Below are 20,741 nucleotides of genomic sequence, written 5' to 3'. Positions count from 1 at the left end.
AATGGAAACAGTGACAGACTTTGGTCTCTTGGGCTCCAAAATCATTGCAGATGGTGACTGCAGCCATGAAATTAAAAGATGCTACAGCCATACCATCCTGAATGTGCCCGATCTCATCTGATCTCAGAAGCTAATCAGGGTTGGGCCTAACCAGTACATGGATGGGAGGCTGCCTGAGAATACCAGGTACTGTAGGCTTTTCTTTGAGGGCTTTCCTGGTGGCTCAGACAGTAAAGCGTCTTCCTGCAATGCAGGAGACTAGGGTTCAATCCCTGGGTCAGGAAGATCCCCTGGAGAAGGAAATGGCAACCCACCCCAGCACTCTTGCCTGGAAAATGCCATGGATGAGGAGCCTAGTAGGCTACAGCCCATGGCGTTGCAAACAGTTGGACACGACTGAGCGATTTCACTTTCTTTTCTTTCTTTGGTCTCTGGAAGAAATGACTAACCTAGATAGCATATTAAAAAGCAGAGACTTTAGTTTGCCAGCAAAGTTCTGTCTAGTCAAAGCTATGGTTTTTACAGTCATGTATAGTTGTGAGAGTTGGACTATAAAGAAGACTGAGCACCAAAGATTTGATGCTTTTAAACTGTGGTGTTGGAGAAGATTGTTGAGTGTCCTTTGGACTGCAAGGAGATTCAACCAGTCAATCCTAAAGAAAGTAAGTCCTGAATATTCATTGGAAGGACTGATGTTGAAGCTAAAACTCCAGTACTGTGGCTACCTGATTCACAGGTAGAAGGATTCTGGGAAAGATTGAAGGCAGGAGGAGAAGGGGACAACAGAAAATTAGATGGTTGGACGGCATCACAGACTCGATGGCCATGGGTTTGAGCAAGCTCAGGAAGTTGATGATGAACAGGGAAGCCTGAAGTGCTGCACTCCGTGGTGTTGCAAAACTTCAGACATGACTGAGAGACTGAACTGAACTGAACTACTGGGTTTTGCCTGGGTTTTGCTTGTTCTACTTTTTTTTATTTTAATGAAGTATGCAATTAGTTCATTTACTTGATTTTTTTTTATGTTTCCAGAGGCAGAGTTCTATCACCATAAACTTCTCACAACTAATTTGTTGCAACCCATAGATTTTGGGTCATTGTGTTTTTATTTTTCTCCAGATATTTTTTTGGTTTCCTCTTTGATTTCTTCAATGGTCCATTAGTTGTTTTTAGCATGTTGTTTAACCTCCAAATATTTGTGATTTTTGCATTTTTAGTGCAAACTGTTAATAAAATAGTTGATTTATAGTCACATAGCAAAGTGATCAGAAAAGATCCTTCCCATGAATTCAGTATTTTTGTGTTTATTGATTAATATTTTATGGCCTAGCACCTGATCTTTCCTAGAGAATGTTCCATGTACACTTGAAGAGAATATGTATACTGCCGCTTTGGACGGAATGGTCTGTTATCATTTAAGTCCATTGGCTCTATGTGTCATTTAAGATCAGTGTTTCCTTATTGATTTGGATGATTTGGCCATTGATGTAAATGAGGGGATAAAGTCCACTATTTATTATTATTGTGTTTGTTTTATGTATTTAGGTGTTTCTATGTAGGGACAATATATATTTACAGTGCTTTATATTTTTCTTAGATTGATCCCTTGATCATCTTGTTACAGTCTTTGTTTTAATGTCTGTTTTGTCTTTTATAAATATTGATACTCCAGCTTTCTTCACTTTCATGGAATATTTTTTCTCATCTCACATGCAGTCTGTGTGTGTTTATATCTGAAGTAAGTCTCTTGGAGGCAGCTTCTGTATGGGTCTTATTTATGTATACATTCAGTTACTCTGTGTCTTTTCTTTGGACCATTTAGTCTATTTACATTTAAGGTAATTATTAATAGTTTTGTACTCATTGCCATTTTGTTAATTGATTTTGGATTATTGTTGAGTAGTTTTTTGGTCCTTTCTTTCCTGTAGATATATTCCCCTGTGATTTGATGACTATCTTTAGAGATATAGTCAAATGTCTTTCTCTATTCCATAGGTATATTTATGACGGATTTTTGGTTTGTGATTACGACTGTTGTTATTGTTCAGTCGCTAAGTCATGTCCAGCTCTTTGTAATCCAATGAACTTCAGCACATCAGGTTTCCCTGCCCTTCACCATCTCCCAGAGTTTGCTCAAACTCATGTCAATTGAGCCAGCAATGCCATCTAACCATCTCATCCTCTGTCACCTGCTTCTCCTCCTGTCCTCAATCTTTTCCAGCATCAGGATCATTTCCAATGAGTCAGCTCTTCACATCAAGTGACCAAAGTATTGGAGTGGTTACCATGAGGTTTATATACACCATCCTATGTATACATGATTATTTTAAGTTGCAGTTCTAAGTTCAAATGCATTTTAACAGCCTACTCCCATTTACTGTTATGACATCATGTTTTACACTTTCTTGCTTGCATATATCTTAATTATGCACTATGCATATAGATGATATTCCTACTTTGATCTTTTAAGCTTCCTAGTAGCTGTATATGTGGTCAATTTATTAACTTAACTGTATATTTACCTTTACCAACAAATCTTTCCTTCCATCCATTTGATATTTCTAGTTGTGGCTTTTTCTTTTCTACTTAGAGAAGGCCAAAGAACATTTCTTGTAAAACCCTTTGCTAGCTTGCTGAACTCCTTCAAATCAGAATGAAATCCCTGCCAGATAGCCTTCTTAAATGAAAGGCTTCTTGGTTGTGCATGTTTCCTTTTTGTCATTTGTAAATATATCATGTTATTCCCTTATGGGTTCTTCTCTGGTGGCTTAAACAGTAAAAAATCTGCCCATAATGTGGGAGACCCAGGTTTAATCCCTGGGTCAGGAAGATCCCTGGAGAAGGAAATTACAATCCACTCCAGTATTCTTGACTGGAGAATTTCATGGACAGAGGAGCCTGGCAGGCTACAGTCCATGGGGTTGCAAAGAGTTGGACACAAATGAAGAACTAACACATTCCCTTATGACCAACAGAATTCCTGCTGAAAAGTGTGCTGATAGACTTTTGGGAATTCCTTTATTCTTAACTTGTTGCTTTTCCCTTGCTGATTTTAATAATATTTCTTAATTTAATTTTTACCATTTTGAATATGACATGCCTTAGTGTGTACTTCCAGTTTGATCCTGTTTGAGACTCTCTGTGATTCCTGGACCTGGATATTTGTTTCTTTCTCAGGCTAAGGAAATCTCCAGCTATTTTGTCTTCAAATATAATTTCTGCCCCTTCTCTATCATCTCTTTCTGGGACCCCTAAAATATTAATGTTAATATGCTTGACATTGTTCCATAGTTCTCCTAACTGTCCTCATAATTTTACTGTTTTTTTCTTTCTTCTTTTCAGCTTCCACTTTTGTTGCAGTTCACAAATCTGTTCCTTCATATCATCTAATCTACTGTTAATTCCTTCTAGTATATATTTTATTTCAGTTATAGTATTCTTAAGCTCTGTTTGAATCTTTTTTATATTTTCCAATTCCTTGTTAAAGTTCTCAACGTGTTTGTCCATTCTTATCTCAAGTACTTTGAGCATCTTTATGATCATTATCTAAGACTCTTCATTGGAGAGATTGCTTATTTCCACTTAGTTCTTCTTCTAGGGATTCATTTTGTTTCTTCATTTGGAACATATCTTTGTTCTTCTCATTTTGTCCAGTTTGCTGTTTTAATTTTTGTATTTGTTATGTTAGTTAAATTTGCTGATCTTGGAGAATTGGCTTTTTCTATGGATGTCTCATGCATGGGATGAATCCACTCCTCTAGTCACCAGGGGTATATGCTCTAGGGGAGCTCCTTTCATGAACTGCATGGGCCTTTCTATTGTGAAAGGCTGACTACTGTGGGTAGTCTTATAAGTGTGGCTTTCCTATAGTTCCACTGCTTTCCAGACCCTGACTTGTGCAGCAAATGTTGGCCAGTGTGGCCAGGTCTTAATATGGCAGGCTGTGTAGCTTCAGGCTATTGCTGGCCCAGAAGTGAGAGGAGCTGAGTCCCAGAGTGACTAGTGCTGGCCAGGGGATCCCAGATTTACTGTTGGCTTGTTGATGGTGGGGTCAGTTCCTAACACAGCTGGCTACAGGTTCCAGAGTGTCCCAAAGGTAGTGCTGCCTTGCTGGTGAACGGTATCAGATCCTAAGGTGAGTGGTTTAGGAGTCCAGTGAGTCTTGTACTGGGTGCAACATGCCAATGAGAAGCATTGGAGCACAATGTGGTGCTAGGGCTGGTGTCAGTACTGGTGAGTGGGACCAGGGCCCAGGGTATCACAGGACTAGTACTGTCTCACTGATGGGTGAAGCCATTTCCTGGGGCTATTGCCAACTCACTGGTAAATTGTATTGGATTCCTGAATCTGTTGCTATAGGGAGCAAATATCTCAGAGCTGATATCAGTCCACTGGTGGGTGGGGCAGTAGCCTAGGGAGTCCAGAGACTAGTTCCAGCCCACTTGGGCATGGAGCTGGGACCCGCAGTCTCTTATTGCCCTTGCAATAGGAATCTCAGGAGTCCCTGAACTAGTGCTAGACTGCTGGTGAGAAAGGCTGGGTCCTGGCCCCTCTTATGAGCAGGGCTGGGTCTCAGAGCAGCTGGGGACTCAGGGGTGTCCTGAGGCAGCTTCCTTGGTGGCACATGGAGCTGTAGTCTCACCCAGATAGCTGGTTGGCCTGAGACATCTCGGTACTAGTTCCATGGTTGGGTTTGGGTTGGGTTTTCATGCTAATCAGCTTGAGGGAGGATTCTGAATTGGTGCTTACTAGCACCAGTGTTCTCACGACAGAAAGAGCCTCTAAAAATGGCTGCTTCCAGTGTCTGTGTTCCCAGGTTGAACTCCATTTGCCTTCTGCCTCTCTGAGTCTCAGCAAGTACATCTAACACAGGCTCCTTTCAAACCACTGCTTATTCCCTGGGTCCTTGAGCATGTGAGATTTTGTGTGTGCCATTTAAGAGTGCAATCTATTTCCTACATGTCTGGCTCCTCTGAAAGTAAGCCTCATTTGACGTCCAAAATCAAACATCATCAATTCCTTGGTCCATGATCCCCAGTCTAGGGTGCTTGCTGTGGGGCTTGGATCCATTGATCCTTGGGGAGAAACTTTGTCATTGTCCTGTTTGTGGGTCATTGACCCATGGGTATGGATCTTGAATATACCTTATTTATACCCTTTCTAACCATATCATTATGGTCTATTCTTTACCACCTTCAGTTGTAGAAAACCTTTTTTTTTTTCTTTTTTTTGTTGGTCTTCAGATCTCTGTCATCAATGCTTGTTTTGTTCAGTTTAGTTCAATCACTCATTCATGTCATATTCTTTGCAACTCCATGCACTGCAACACATCAGGCTTCCCTGTCCATCACCAACTCCCAGAGCTTACTCAAACACATGTCCATCGAGTCTGTGATGCCATCCAACCACCTTATCCTCTGTTGTCCCCTTCTCCTCCTGTCTTCAATCTTTCCTAACATCAGGGTCTTTTCCAATGAGTCAGTTCTGTGCATCAGATGGCCAAAGTGTTAGAGTTTCAGCTTCAGCATCAGTCTTTTCAATGAACACTGAGGACTGATTTACTTTAGGATGGACTGGTTTGATCTCCTTGCAGTCCAGTTGTAATTTTGTTGTGCTCATGTAATTTTGTTAAGCTCAGGGTCTCCCTACACCACTAACTTCCTAAATTAATATTTAAAGTCTCAATCAGGGATATGGTCAAGTCTATGCCAGTTTACCAACTGGTTGATCCATAATACACAAATAGGCTACATATTTGTCTACTCAGAAATTAAATTATTGAGATTTTTAAATAATGCATTCAAAATCATGTTAGGTTTTCACAGATTCCCTTTATTCTCTTTTTTAAGGAAAAGTATGCATTACCAACAGGGAAACAATTTCTTGTGGCAGCAGTCTAAAAGCATCATAATTTCATTAAAGTCACTTTGGTTCTGTTCAGGAATCATTTATAGCTAGCTACCATACACTGGACACTGTGCCAACTCCTGTAGATACAAATAAAAGTAAGACTGGGTTAGTACTCCATGGGATTTTAGGCTAGAGAAAGTAGATTTAAGTGAGGACCAGTAAGTCTCTTGAAAACATACCTGAAGCCAATGTCATTTCCTATACTTTTAAAGATGTAGACAGTAATAAGGACACTACACATATATGAGTACATAAGGATGTCCCTCTTCTATGTCCTCCTCAAGAATAAATAGAGGATGAGGGATAATGCCAGTCAGATATTAGGATCACAATATCTTGACACAATCCCTTTGGAGTTTTGGGAACCCCAAAATGCATGCATTCTTCTACCTCTCTTAAAATTGAACTTTAAATAATCTCAGTAAAGCAGGAATGAATGTTCTCAGATTTGAAGGGTTTTCTTTCCCACAGGGAGTTCAGAAGCAGTGTTTCAGTTGAGAGAGTGATGCGTCAGCTTTACTGAGGTCCCATAATTTAGAGGAAGGAAAACAAATATATGCAATAACAGGCAGATAATTTAATTCCTGTCTGTCAGCTATTCACAAATATAGACATACCCAAAGTGCTACTTGAACACCAAGGAAGGATTCCAAACCAGACTGGTGAAGCTATGTGGAGAGGAATGTAGAAAAATCTTCCCAGAGAAGTGATATCTCAGTCTTGAAAAGTTAGTAGTTACCAAAAAGAATGGGATCTCAAGGAAGGGATAATTGGATAAACAAGGATATGAAGGTGTATAAAATATGGTTCTATATCAAGAAGCCCTAAATAAGCAGACTGTTATGAACATGTATGTTTTAAACAGTTAACAATTTCTTTCCACTTTAAATGATCTCTTTATTATCAGCCAATTAATTCAGAACTTCAATTACCTGACTAAAACCTGCTATGGCTAATTCATGTTGAGGTTTGAGAGAAAACAAAAAAATCCTGTAAAGCAATTATCCTTCAATTAAAAACTAAATAATTTTAAAAAACTGCTATAGTAGGTGTTTCTAGACACTTATTGATCTTAGAAAAGGTCAAAGTAACAGAGAAATATTGTATTCCATGAACAATATGAGTGTCTTTGATGTACTTCCCTCTCCCATGAGAATGAAAATTCCATGAAACATACTGCTTTTGTCTTATTATTCACAGCTCTATCTCCAACACATAAAACATATGTTGTTATATATGTAGTTATGTTATAGTTGTATAATTATATAGTCAAAAAGTGGGGATTCAATGACAGGCAGGAAAGATCTAGTGCCTCTCCTTACTGAGTTGACATGTTAGTAGACAGGCTTTAGCCTAGGATAGCTAGAGGGCATTGTAAACTTGTATTAAAAAAATGGCATCTTTAGTTTTCTTTACCATAACTGAAAATTAGCATTAAATTTAATTATTAATATAGGCCAGAAATCACAGAAGTATTAGTAGTAAATGTGACTCTGTCAGCATTAAAAACCATAGATCATACCTTTCAGTGTTGCAGATATCTGAAAATATCATTTTTACTCCTCACGATATTTTTAATTAATTTATTTTTATTGAAGGATAATTGCTTTACAGAATTTTGATGTTTTCTGTTAAACCTCAACTTGAATCAGCCATAGGTATCATATATCCCCTCCCTTCTGAACCTCCCTCCCGTTTCCCTCCCCATCCCACCCCTCTAGGTTGATCCGGAGCCCCTGTTTGAGTTTCCTGAGACATACAGCAAATTCCAATTAGCTATCTATTTTACATATGGTAATGTAAGTTTCCATGTTACTCTTTCCATACATCTCACCCTCTCCTCCCATCTCCCTATTTCCATAAGTCTATTATCTATGTCTGTTTCTCCATTGTTGCCCTGTAAATAAATTCTTCAGTACCATTTTTCTAGATTCAGTATATGCATTAGTATACGGTATTTCTCTTTCTCTTTCTGACTCACTTCACTCTGTATAATAAGTTCTAGGTTCTTCCTCCTCATTAGAACTGACTCAAATGTTTTCCTTTTTATGGCTGAGTAATACTCCATTGTGTAAATGTACCACATCTTTATCCATTCTTTTGTCGATGGACATCTAGTTTACTTTCATTTTCTAGCTATTATAAATAGGTTTCAATGAACAATGGGATAAAAAGATAATCCTCAGAATGGGAGAAAATAATAGCAAAGAAAACAACTGACAAAGGATTTATTTACAAAATATACAAGCAGCTCATACAACTCAATGCCAGAAAAACACTCTTCATGATTTTTAAGTTGTTTGCTATTGACTTACCACTAGGTTTTATTACTTAATGCAATAATTTAAAATCAGGAATATTAGCATGACATTAGTTTAGTTATTAATGTCTCAAATATATATTTCAATATAACAGGTTTCTCTTTGTTATTCTAAGTAACCTATCTTGTGTCTTTAAAAGCATTGTTCTGAGGAGGGAACTAATACACCTTATCAGAATACTAAATAGGTTTATGATACCAAAATTTGTTAAGCACTCCAAGTCTAGAAATATAAAATAATTTAACTAAAAATTAATTATTGTTCAATGATATGGCAACTGTACTGATAGGGGAAGAATAGAATGCTGTTACATATATAGGATAGATGGGTGTCTTGCAAAGATTTTCATGCCCTGCTTCATCTGAAAAATTAGTAGGAAAGTATACATGTACAGACACTGAAGGAAGTTTATTGTGAAAGGAACCAGATGTGACTGTGTGGGTAGAGGGGGTGAGTGTTTAGAGGATAAGAAATACACTTACACTAAGTGAGACAAGACTAAAAAAAGTTTGTACGTTATTCCAAGGATAATACAAAGCTATTCATGAGTTTTAAAAATAGAGTAAAAGATCACTCTGGAGTGAATATATATGGGGAGGGGCAAGCATTAAGCAGGGAGACCAATTAAAATAGTTACAATAATTCAGGATCATTGTCTGAATGCTACATTGTCATTAGAAAAATACAGATAAAGAAAATCAACATGGTGCTAGAACATCAATGTTTATTATGTTTTTGTATTCAACTTCACTAATGTGGGACACCTGACTTCAATCATTGGTTTGGAAAGATTCCTTGGAGAAAGGAAATGCTACCCACTCCAGTATTCCAGCCTGAAGAATTCCATGGACTCTAGCCCATAGAGTCTCAAAGAGTAAGACATGACTGAACATTCCCTTTCACTTTCACTTTCAAGATGATTTTGTTATTAGTAACATAAATTTTCAAACTACCACACAATTGTACTCATCTCACACACTAGCAAAGTAATGCTCAAAATTCTCCAGGCTACACTTCAGCAGTATGTGAACTAAGAACTTCCAGATGTTCAAGCTGTATTTAGAAAAGGCAAAAGAACCAGAGATCAAATTGCCAATATCCACTGTATCCTAGAAAAAGCAAGAGAATTCCAGAAAAACATCTACTTCTGTTTCATTGACTATGCTAAAACCTTTGACTGTGTGGATCACAACAAACTGTGGAAAATTCTTAAAAACATTGAAGTACCAGACCACCTTACCTGCCTCCTGAGAAATATGTATGCAGGTCAAGAGTTAGAACAGGACATGGAACAAAGGACTGGTTCCAAATTGAGAAAGGAGTATGTCAAGCTTGTATATCATCACCCTGCTTATTTACCTTATACGCAGAGTACATCATGTGAAATTCTGGACTGGATGCTGGACAAGCTGAAATGAAGATTGCAGAAGAAACATCAATAACCTCATATATGCAGATGATACCACCCTTATATCAGAAAGTGAAGAGGAACTAAATAGCCTCTTGATGAAATTGAAAGACGAGAGTAAAAAAAAAAAAAAAAAAAAAAACTTGCTTACAACTCAACATTCAAAAAATGAAGACTATTGCCTCCAATCCCATCACTTCATGACAAATAGATGGAAAAACAGTGGAAACAGTGGGAGACTGCATTTTCTTGTGCTGCAAAATCACAGCAGATGGTGACTGAAGCCATGAAATTAAATGACACGTTCTCCTTTGAAGAAAAGCTATGACAAACCTAGACAGGATATTTAAAAGCAGAGACATTACTTTCCCGACAAATATCCATATAGTCAAAGTTATGGTTTTTCCAGTAGTTATATGTGGATGTGAGAGTTGGACAGTAAGACAGCTGAGCACTGAAAAATTGATGCTTTTGAATTGTGGTGTTAGAGAAGACTCTTGAGAGTCCCTTGGACTGCAAAATCAAACCAGTCATTCCTTAAGGAAATCAGTCCTGAATATACATTGGGAGGACTGATGCTGAAGCTGAAACTCCAATACTTTGGTCACCTTATGCAAAGAACTGACTCATTTGAAAAGACCCTGATTCTGGGAAAGATTCAAGACAGGAGGAGAAGGGGATGACAGAGGATGAGATGGTTGGATGGCATCACTGATTCAATGGACGAGTTTGAGCAAGCTCTGGCATTTGGTGATGGACAGGGAAGCCTTGTGTGCTGCAGTCCGTGAGGTTGCAAAGAGTCAGACACGACTGAGAGACTGAACTGATCTAAACTGAGCATAAGCTTTATTGCTCTTGCCTAATGCAACTATTTTCATTTCATTTGATGGTTAAAGGAAGTAATGTTCAGCAAATTACAAATGCCAATGCAGCGGTAAGTCCATGCAAGAAAGACTACCAGCCAACTGCCTTCAGGAAAGCCCATTTTAATCATCATCCTAAGCCTTCATTTGGATATAGTTATTTCTTGATGAGCTCTATCATTTTAAAGGACACATATCAGTTAGTTCAACTTTAATTTTATCTTTAGCCAAATTATCTCTTTCCTGTGCTGCTTGTTCCCCAGGATAGAATTCAATATTTTCATTGATTCCATCCAACTAATTTATAAATCTAAAATCAAATGCCCCATGTTGTTCAGCAAGATTATTCAAAATTTTGCTTTTTTTTAGCATGCATTCATATATTTGGATATTTTCTGCTGATTAAATGCTAAACCTGTTGTTTTCTTTCTAAATCCATTGAAGCATGATACAACTTTTATTTTGTTTATATACAATCATTTTACATATGATTTTATATAAAATTTATATATGATTTTTTAAGTTACATATTTTGGAGACAATTAGTGAACTCTGGAAACGACAAACTTGGTTATTAAAGCATTTAGTCTCTATTCTAATTAGTCTCATGAATATCAGTGTTCATTGTAGTCAAAAATTTCAAATATTTGATAAATATTGTGTCATTACTGTATTTACTTTCAACCAACCTCCTGTGCAAGCTGATTTACATCAATGTTCTTGTTCTTCCATCATCCTGTGAGGTACAAGAGAAGGCAAATAGGCAGTTATTTAGAATGTAAACACATGGAAAAATAAGAAAGAAAATGTATCTTCTTTATAAGATAAAGAGACTCTGTAAATAAATAAAATAGAATTTATTTTCCTTTAAACATTTTTTAGATAGCTGTACCAAACTTACCACTAAGCAATAGATTAATCCATTGATAAATACTGATGATTTTTCTTATAAAGAGCTCATAGAAGATTTTCTCATTTGTCTTTCTTTTCCATGCAGTGTAAACTTTAATATCCTATTTTGTTAATGAGAAGAAAGAAGCCCAAATAAATCAGAGACTATCCATAAGGCACTACATTAGAAGCAATGACATATTGCAAATACTAAAGATTTTGTGTTTAGATGACAAAAGAGACATATATAAAACTCATTGTCAAACACGGTTATCGAATGAAAGTTTAATGGGTTGTATGCACCTTCTAGGAAATAATTATGGTATACATGTGCACAAAGTTGCTTCAGTCCAATTCTTTGCAACCTTATGGACTGTAGCCCTCCGGGCTCCTCTGTCCATAGCATTCTCCAGGCAAGAATACTGGAGTGGGTTGCCAAGCCCTCCTCCAGGGGATCTTCCCAACCCAGGGATCATAACCATGTCTCATGTCTCCTGCATTGGCAGGTGGCTTCTTTCCCATCAGCACCATCTGTAAAGCCAATCATGGTATATACACATAACAAGGAAAATTTGAACTGTTTTGGTTCTAGAAATATGAATAATTAGGAAGCTTGATTATATAGTGAGCTCGGGGGTCTATGATTGCACTCTAACTCACAATTTAACACTGCATGCTTCTGTATTTTGCTTGGAATACCATCACCAAATTAAAATTCATTCCCTTAAAGCATCCTAATTAGTCAGTTCTCCAACATCCTTCCAATCTAACTCATGGTTTATCCTTGTTTTCTAGGTAAATATTACCCATTGCTTAAATCAGCTTAATTATACCACTTTTGGAAACCATAGTGGATTCCTGTATATTGTATCCATCTCCCTTTCTTGGGATTTGTAATCAGTACCACACCACTTGCAAATAATTATAGGCCAATTTCTGCTACTTATTGTTGACTTCAACTGCTTTCCAGCAAGAATATAAACTCTCTATCTGCATGTCTTCTAGTACACAGCAAACAGCTAAATGTATCTGTTTAGTGGCTGACTACAATTTAAATGGGCTTCCCTGGTGGCTCAGATGGCAAAAATCTGTGTATAATGCAGGAGACCCAGGTTCAATCCTTGGATTAGGAAGTTCCCCTGGAGAAGGAAATGGAAGCTCACTCCAGTATTCTTGCCTGGAGAACTCCATGGACTTAGGAGTCTGCTGGGTTACAATCCATGAAGTCGCAAAGAGTCAGACACAAGTGAATGGCTAAAGCTTTCACTCTCACAATTTAAATAATAGAAATTAAGTGAAATGTCCTATAAATATCAATTAGATCCATGTAGTCCAATGTATCATTTAAAGCTTGTGCTTCCTTACTAATTTTCTGTCTGGATGATGTGTCCATTGGTGTGAGTCCTGTGTTAAATTCTCCCCTTGTGTTATTGTCAATTTCCCCTTATATAGTTGTTAACATTTGCCTTATGTATTGAGGCTTCCATGATGGCTCAGAGGGTAATGATTCTGCCTGCAATGTAGGAAACCCAAGTTCGATCCCTGGGTCAGGAAGATCCACTGGAGAAGAGAATGGCAATGCACTCCGGTATTCTTGTCTGGAAAATTCCATGGACAGAAGAGCTTGGCAGGCTACGGTCCATGGGGCCACAAACAGTCAGACATGACTGAGTGACTAACACTATGTATTGAGTAGCTTCTATGTTGGGTGTGTGTGTGTATATATATATATATACATATATATATATATATATATATATATAATCTTCTTAGATCAATCATTTGATCATTATGTGGTGTCCTTCCTTTTCTCTTGTAATGGTCTTTACTTTAAAAACTATTTTATCTGATATGAGTATGGCTACTCATGCTTTCTTTTGATTTATATTTGCATGGAATACCTTTTTCCATCCCCTCACTTTCTGTCTATTCTGTAGACAGAATATATAGGGATCTTGTTTTTTATCCATTCAGCCAGTCTGTGTCTTTCAGCTGGAACATTTAGCCCATTTACATTTAAGGTAATTATTGATTTGCATGATCCTTTTACCATTTACTTTATTATTTGGCTTTGTTATTGTAGATCTTTTCTGTCTCTTGTGTTTTCTGTCTAGAGAAGTTCCTTTGCATTTGTGTAAAGCTGGTTTTCTGGTGCTGAATTCTCTTAACTTCTGCTTATCTGTAAAGATTTTCATTTCTCTGTCGAATCTGAATGATATCCTTGCTGGCTAATCTTGGTTGTAGGTTTTTTCATTGCATCACTTTAAGTATACCCTGCCACTCCTTTCTGGCTTGAAGAGTTTCTTTTGAAAAATCAGCCATTTGCCTTATGGGATGCCTTATATGTTATATGTTGTGTTTCTCTTGTTGCTTCTAATATTTTCTTTGTGTTTAATCTTATTACTTTGATTAATATGCTCTTGATGAAAGTGAAAGCGGAGAGTGAAAAAGTTGGCTTAAAGCTCAACATGCAGAAAATGAAGATCATGGCATCCACTCCCATCACTTCATGGGAAATAGATGGGGAAACAGTGGAAACAGTGTCAGACTTTATTTGGGGGGGCTCCAAAATCACTTCAGATGGTGATTGCAGCCATGAAATTAAAAGACGCTTACTCCTTGGAAGAAAAGTTATGACCAACATAGATAGCATATTCAAAACCAGAGACATTACTTTGCCGACTAAGGTCCGTCTAGTCAAAGCTATGGTTTTTCCAGTGGTCATGTATGGATGTGAGAGTTGAACTGTGAAGAAGGCTGAGCACCAAAGAATTGATGCTTTTGAAGTGTGGTGTTGGAGAAGACTCTTGAGAGTCCCTTGGACTGCAAGGAGATCCAACCAATCCATTCTGAAGGAGATCAGCCCTGGGATTTCTTTGGAGGAAATGGTACTTTGTCCACCTCATGTGAAGAGTTGACTCTTAGGAAAAGACTTTGACACTGGGAGGGACTGGGGGCAGGAGGAGAAGGGGACGACAGTGGATGAGATGGCTGGATGGCAACACTGACTCGATGGACATGAGTCTGAGTGAACTCCGGGAGTTGGTGATGGACAGGGAGGCCTGGTGTGCTGTGGGGGTCGCAAAGAGTCGAACACAACTGAGCGACTGAACTGAACTGGTGTGTTTTTCCTTGTGTTTATCCTGTATGGGACTCTCTGGGATTCCTGTAATTGGATGTCTATTTCCTTTCCAATGATAGGAAAGTTTTCAGCTATAGTCTCATCAAAATTTTTATTTATTTTTTTTCTTTTCTCTTCTTCTTCTTCTGTGATCCCTTTAATTCAAATGTTGGTGTGCTTAAAGACTCAGACGTCTCTGAGGCTGTCCTCATTTTTTTATATTCCATTTTTCTCTATTTGGCTCTGCTTCAGTTATTTCCATTATTCTATCTTCCAGCTCACTTATCCATTCCTCTACCTCAGTTATTCTGCTACAGTGACATGTTCAGTGATGTGTTGGGGTTGTCTTGGAGCTGGGAATGGTTTGGGTAGCCTATCTGCTAATGGGTATGGTTGTGTTCTTATTTTACTGATGGTTTGGCATGAGGTGCCTGCCACTGGAGCTTGCTAGCTTTTGGGTGAAGCCTGGTCTTAGTGTTGAGATGGAGGCTTTTGGGAGAGCTCTCCCCAATTAATGTTCCATGGGTTCCAGAGTTCTCTGGCAGTCCAACATTCTAAACTTGGGGCCCCCACCTCAGAATTTTACCAGGACTCCACAAGCTATACAGCACAGAACAGAAAGAGAAAGAGATAAGGTGGTAGGGGCTGGGGGGAGAAAGTCAAGGAACTATACAAATAAAAAAAGTAATGGATATCACAAGACCCCAAGACAAATGGTTAAAGCAACAATCAACAGACAAGAACACCCAAAGAAACTCACACACTCCTGAACAGAAAGAAGAGAGATAAAGAAGAACAAAACCAGAGGTCAGAAAAGAAGAGATCAATCTAGCCAATAAACAAACCCATATATAAAAACAAATAATAAAAACTATACTAGAAAAATGCAAAATAGAAAACATGAGGGGAAATGCAACATAACTAAAGAAAAATGTAAAAATAGGAAAAATAGAATAAAATTAATTTATTTAAAATAGAGTTTTAAAAAGGAAAAAGTAAGTTAAAAATTAGAGGCATAATAAAGAAGGACAACAGAAGAACAATACAATAAAGAAAAAAAAACTATATATATATATATATAGTGACTGCAGCCATGAAATTAAAAGATGCTTGTTCCTTGGAAGAAAAGCTATGACAAACCTAGACAACATATTAAAAAGCAGAAACATTACTTTGCCAACAAAGTCCATATAGTCAAAGCTATGGTTTTTCCAGTAGTCATGCATGGATGTGAGAGTTGGATCATAAAGAAGGCTAATGAGCAACTGAATGGCAACTATATACATATATATGTATTAATTCAGTTCAGTCTCTCAGTCTTGTCCTACTCTTTGCGACCCCATGAATCGCAGCACGCCAGGCCTCCCTGTTCATCACCAATTCCTGGAGTTCACTCAGATTCACATCCATCAAATTAATGATGCCATCCAGCCATCTCATACTCAGTCGTCCCTTTCTCCTCCTGCCCCCAATCCCTCCCAGCAACAGAGTCTTTTCCAATGAGTCAACCCTTCACATGAGGTGGACAAAGTACTGGAGTTTCAGCTTTAGCATCATTCCTTCCAAAGAAATCCTAGGGCTTATCTCCTTCAGAATGGACTGGTTGGATCTCCTTGCAGTCCAAGGGACTCTCAAGAGTCTTCTCCAACACCACACTTCAAAAGCATCAATTCTTCAGCGCTCAGCCTTCTTCACAGTCCAACTCTCACATCCATACATGACCACTGGAAAAACCATAGCCTTGACTAGACCTTAGTCGGCAAAGTAATGTCTCTGGTTTTGAATATGCTATCTAGGTTGGTCATAACTTTTCTTCCAAAGAGTAAGCGTCTTTTAATTTCATGGCTGCAATCACCATCTGAAGTGATTTTGGAGCCCCCCCAAATAAAGTCTGACACTGTTTCCACTGTTTCCCCATCTATTTCCCATGAAGTGATGGGACCGGATGCCGTGATCTTCATTTTCTGAATGTTGAGCTTTAAGCCAACTTTTTCGCTCTCCTCTTTCACTTTCATCAAGAGGCTTTTTAGTTCCTCTTCACTTTCTGCCATAAGTTTGGTGTCATCTGCATATCTGAGGTGATTGATATTTCTCCCGGAAATCTTGATTCCAGCTTGTGTTTCTTCCACTCCAGCGTTTCTCATGATGTACTCTGCATAGAAGTTAAATAAGCAGGGTGACAATATACAGCCTTGATGTACTCCTTTTCCTATTTGAAACCAGTCTGTTGTTCTATGTCCAGTTCTAACTGTTTCTTCCTGATCTGCATACAGATTTCTCAAGAGGCAGGTCAGGTGGTCAGGTATTCCCATCTCTTTCAGAATTTTCCACAGTTTATTGTGATCCACACTGTCAAAGGCTTTGGCATAGTCAACAAGGCAGAAATAGATGTTTTTCTGCAACTCTCTTGCTTCTTCCATGATCCAGCGGATGTTGGAAATTTGATCTCTGATTCCTCTGCCTTTCCTAAAACCAGCTTAAACATCAGGAAGTTCACGTATTGCTGAATCCTGGCTTAGAGAATTTTGAGCATTACTTTACTAGCATGTGAAATGAGTGCAATTGTGTGGTAGTTTGAGCACACATATATATTGAGAGAGATAGGGAGAGAGTGGCAGTAAGAATGTCCTCCTGAGTCCTCCATAATCCTCATCACACAGTGAGCTAATCTTCCTACTCATGAAGTCATCCAATATCTTTAGAAAGGTCTCTGGACCTGCTGTGGGCACTGTGGAGTCAGTTCAGACTCAGATCTGTCCTTACTCTAGCTTCTACTTTCTTCCAAAGTCCATAATTTCCCCCAACGTCCACAATGTCAGGATAATTGCAGGGATTTAATCCACTGTGCCTGGCGTGCTGTGATTCATGGGGTCACAAAGAGTCAGCCACGACTGAGAGACTGAAATAACTAACTAACTAACTTACCTGTCATTTCAGGAGCAAAGTCCCTTCTTCCTAAGGCACACAGCCCCTGGGGCTCAGCTTTGGTTTTCGCACTACTTCTGTCTGTAAGCTGCCCTCTGTTGTCTATTACCCATTCAGACAAGAAAGGACAAAAGTAGAAGCTTATTAGGGCTCACTTGCTCAGTCAGACTGAGGAGAGGAAGTGGTAGGGCAGCCACAGTCAGGGTTTGTGTTGAGTGCCTGCTGTGGCCAAAGCCTTTGGGAAGTTGCTACAGTCTGGGGCAGTTCATGCACTCCCCCAAGCTATTCAGGCTGGGGTTGTGGATCCCTCAGCAGAACCAACCTGCACAGGCTTTCAGGAGGTTGTGGGCAGAGACCAGCACCTGCTCACAACTTGGTGGTAGCTGCAGCTCCTGGAATCGGGACCATGGCAGCCTCCTGTTCTATACCTCTTGAACCCACACTGCCTTGGCAGTAACCAAGTGGCTATCATTTCCCTCTCTGGGACTGCAAACTGCAGTTGCAGGTAGCCCTACCTCTGGCATTGTCACTGGCTTTGGTGTATCTACTTCTGGGGTCACAGTCCATGGCAGTGGCTCAGCCCACCTATGACACTAATGAAGACGGGGTCCTGCATGCACGCAGTGTTAGTTCCCAGCAGCAATGTTCTCTTGACTCTTTTGAAACCCCAGGCTTTTCCCTGGACTCCCTCAGCCATGTGCATACTAGCCTCAGAATATCTTCATGGCAGTCAACCCCAGTCTTCTCCCTGTGGGCTGAGCCTTAAGCCTGAGCCTCAGCTCCCAGCCCCCACTCACCAATGAGGGCATGCAAGCAGTTTCTCAGCTGGGAAGTGTTTGTCAGCAACGATCTCTGCAGTGAATTCTCTCCATTTTTGCCTTCCAAGCACTTGTTTCTCCATTCCTCTCTGAGATTCTGAAGCTTTCTCCTGTCCTCGCCCATGAGGGGTTTTCCATGTGTATGGAAACTTTTCCTCCTTCACGGCTCCCTTTCTGAGCCATTAGTTTCCATCTCAAATCCTTTGTCTCTTTATTTTCCCATATCTTTTGCCCTACCTCATTCAGTGGAGATTAGCTTGCTGTTTTGGAAGTCTGAGGTCTTCTGCCAGTGTTCAGAATGTGTTCTGTAGGAGTTGTTCCACATGCAGATGTATTTTTGATGTATTTGTGAAGAAAAGGTGATCTCCCCATCTTACTCCTGCATCATATTGAAAGTTCCCCTATTAATTTTTAGAATAAGATAAGCCTAGTTTGAATTCTTCCTCCTCTATGTATTCATTTATTTAGCAAATATTTATAGAAACTACTGTGTGCCAAGAACTATCCTAGATTTAGCAATATAAGCAAGACAAATGAAATCACAATACACACACACACAAACAAAATAGAGCTATGAAGAGGAATATGAAGTGTTAGTAAGAGGGTGGATTTACCTGTCAGGTAACTTTGAGTAAGATCTGAAGGAAGTGAAGGGTTAGCCTTGAGAATATCTATGGGAGAGTTTTCGGGCAAAATAAACAGTTGTGAAAACCTGAGCAAGAAAACAACTTCCTTTTAGTGCTTGAGGAATAGTGATGAAGTGAAGAGGCTGGGAAAATAGGATGAGGAGGAGAATAAGGAAGTTGGCTTAGAGAGGTCATGGATGTTATATTACATGGGACCCTGCAGGATCTAGTTTTGAATGAAAAGAGAAATGACATAATATGACTTAAGTTTTAGCAAGATCTCTATGTTTACTGATTGACAATTGCAGTGGGCAGAAACATGGGGCCATTTAGGACAGTATTACAATAATCCAAGAAATGCATGGATTCGCACTAGGGTATGGTCACAAATGGCTAAATACAGGATATGTTTTGAAGGTAGAGTCAATAGGACTTGTGCTATGATGGAGTAAGAGGAACATGGAAGGAACAGCAATGACATCAAGTTTTCAGTCTCTCAGTTCAGTTCAGTCACTCAGTCATGTCTGACTCATTGCAACCCCATGAATCGCAGCACGCCAGGCCTCCCTGTCCATCACCAACTCCCGGAGTTGACTCAGACTCACATCCATAGAGTCCATGATGCCATCCAGGAATCTCATCCTGGGTCATCCCCTTCTCCTCCTGCCCCCAATCCCTCCCAGCATCAGAGTCTTTTCCAATGAGTCAACTCTTCGAATGAGGTGGCCAAAGTACTGGAGCTTTAACTTTAGCATCATTCCTTTCAAAGAATCCCAGGGTTGATCTCCTTCAGGATGGACTGGTTGGATCTCCTTGCAGTGCAAAGGACTCTCAAGAGTCTTCTCCAACACCACATTTCAAATGCATCAATTCTTCGGCACTCAGCCTTCTTCACATTCCAACTCTCACATCCATACATGACCACAGGAAAAACCATAGCCTTGACTAGACGGACCTTAGTCGGCAAAGTAATGTCTCTGCTTTTGAATATACTATCTATGTTGGTCATAACTTTTCTTCCAAGGAGTAAGCGTCTTTTAATTTCATGGCTGCAGTCACCATCTGCAGTAATTTTGGAGTCCCCAAAAATAAAGTCTGACACTGTTTCTACTGTTTCCCCATCTATTTCCCATGAATTTAACTGAGATGACCATTACATCTACTACTGCGGGCAGGAATCCCTCAGAAGAAATGGAGTAGCCATCATGGTCAACAAAAGAGTCCGAACTGCGGTACTTGGATGCAGTCTCAAAAATGAAAGAATGATCTCTGTTCATCGCCAAGGCAAAACATTCAATATCACAGTTATCCAAGTCTATGCCCCAACCAGTAACGCTGAAAAAACTGAAATTGAACGGTTTTATGAAGACCTACAAGATCTTTTAGAACTAACACCCAAAAAAGATGTCCTTTTCATTATAGGGGACTGGAATGCATCTTTCAGTCTCTAGCAGCCAGAAAATGGGATTGTCATTACTGAGATAAGGACAGGCAGGAAAACACTGGGGGGAGTGAAGGAGAATTCAGTTTTTAATATGTTAATTATGAGGTGTTTATTGTTAAATCTCCAAACGGAAGTGCTAAGTAAATATGTTGGTCTAGAATTAAGAGAGGATCAATATTAAGATATAGATTTTGGAGTTATCAGTATTAAGATGATATTGAAAGTCATCACCATCACTAGAGGATATTAACACCTGGACAGTAAGAATAGAAAAATAAAAGAAGTCCAAGTAGTGAACTATGCCCTAGGTGTACTGTGATTTGTTGAGGTGGATGAGATAAAACCAATAAAATATTGTAAAGTAATTAGCCTCCAATTAAAATGAATAAATTTATATTTAAAAATTAATTAATT

The 20,741-nt window shown here is 39.0% G+C and overlaps 1 protein-coding gene and 1 pseudogene across 3 annotated transcripts in view; both read left to right on the top strand.

Moving 5' to 3' along the window:
* The window catches only part of GRIA4 (glutamate ionotropic receptor AMPA type subunit 4), a 630,202-nt gene that overhangs the window by 310,248 nt on the left and 299,213 nt on the right, over positions 1-20,741 (top strand). The gene's annotated exons all lie outside the window — the stretch shown is intronic.
* Positions 80-198, top strand: LOC138093299 (5S ribosomal RNA; annotated as a pseudogene).

This window comes from Capricornis sumatraensis, chromosome 16 (genome assembly GCF_032405125.1).
Source record: "Capricornis sumatraensis isolate serow.1 chromosome 16, serow.2, whole genome shotgun sequence".
NCBI lineage: Eukaryota > Metazoa > Chordata > Mammalia > Artiodactyla > Bovidae > Capricornis > Capricornis sumatraensis.
Note: the sequence above shows the minus strand (reverse complement) of the source record. Positions and strands in the feature narration are given on the sequence as shown.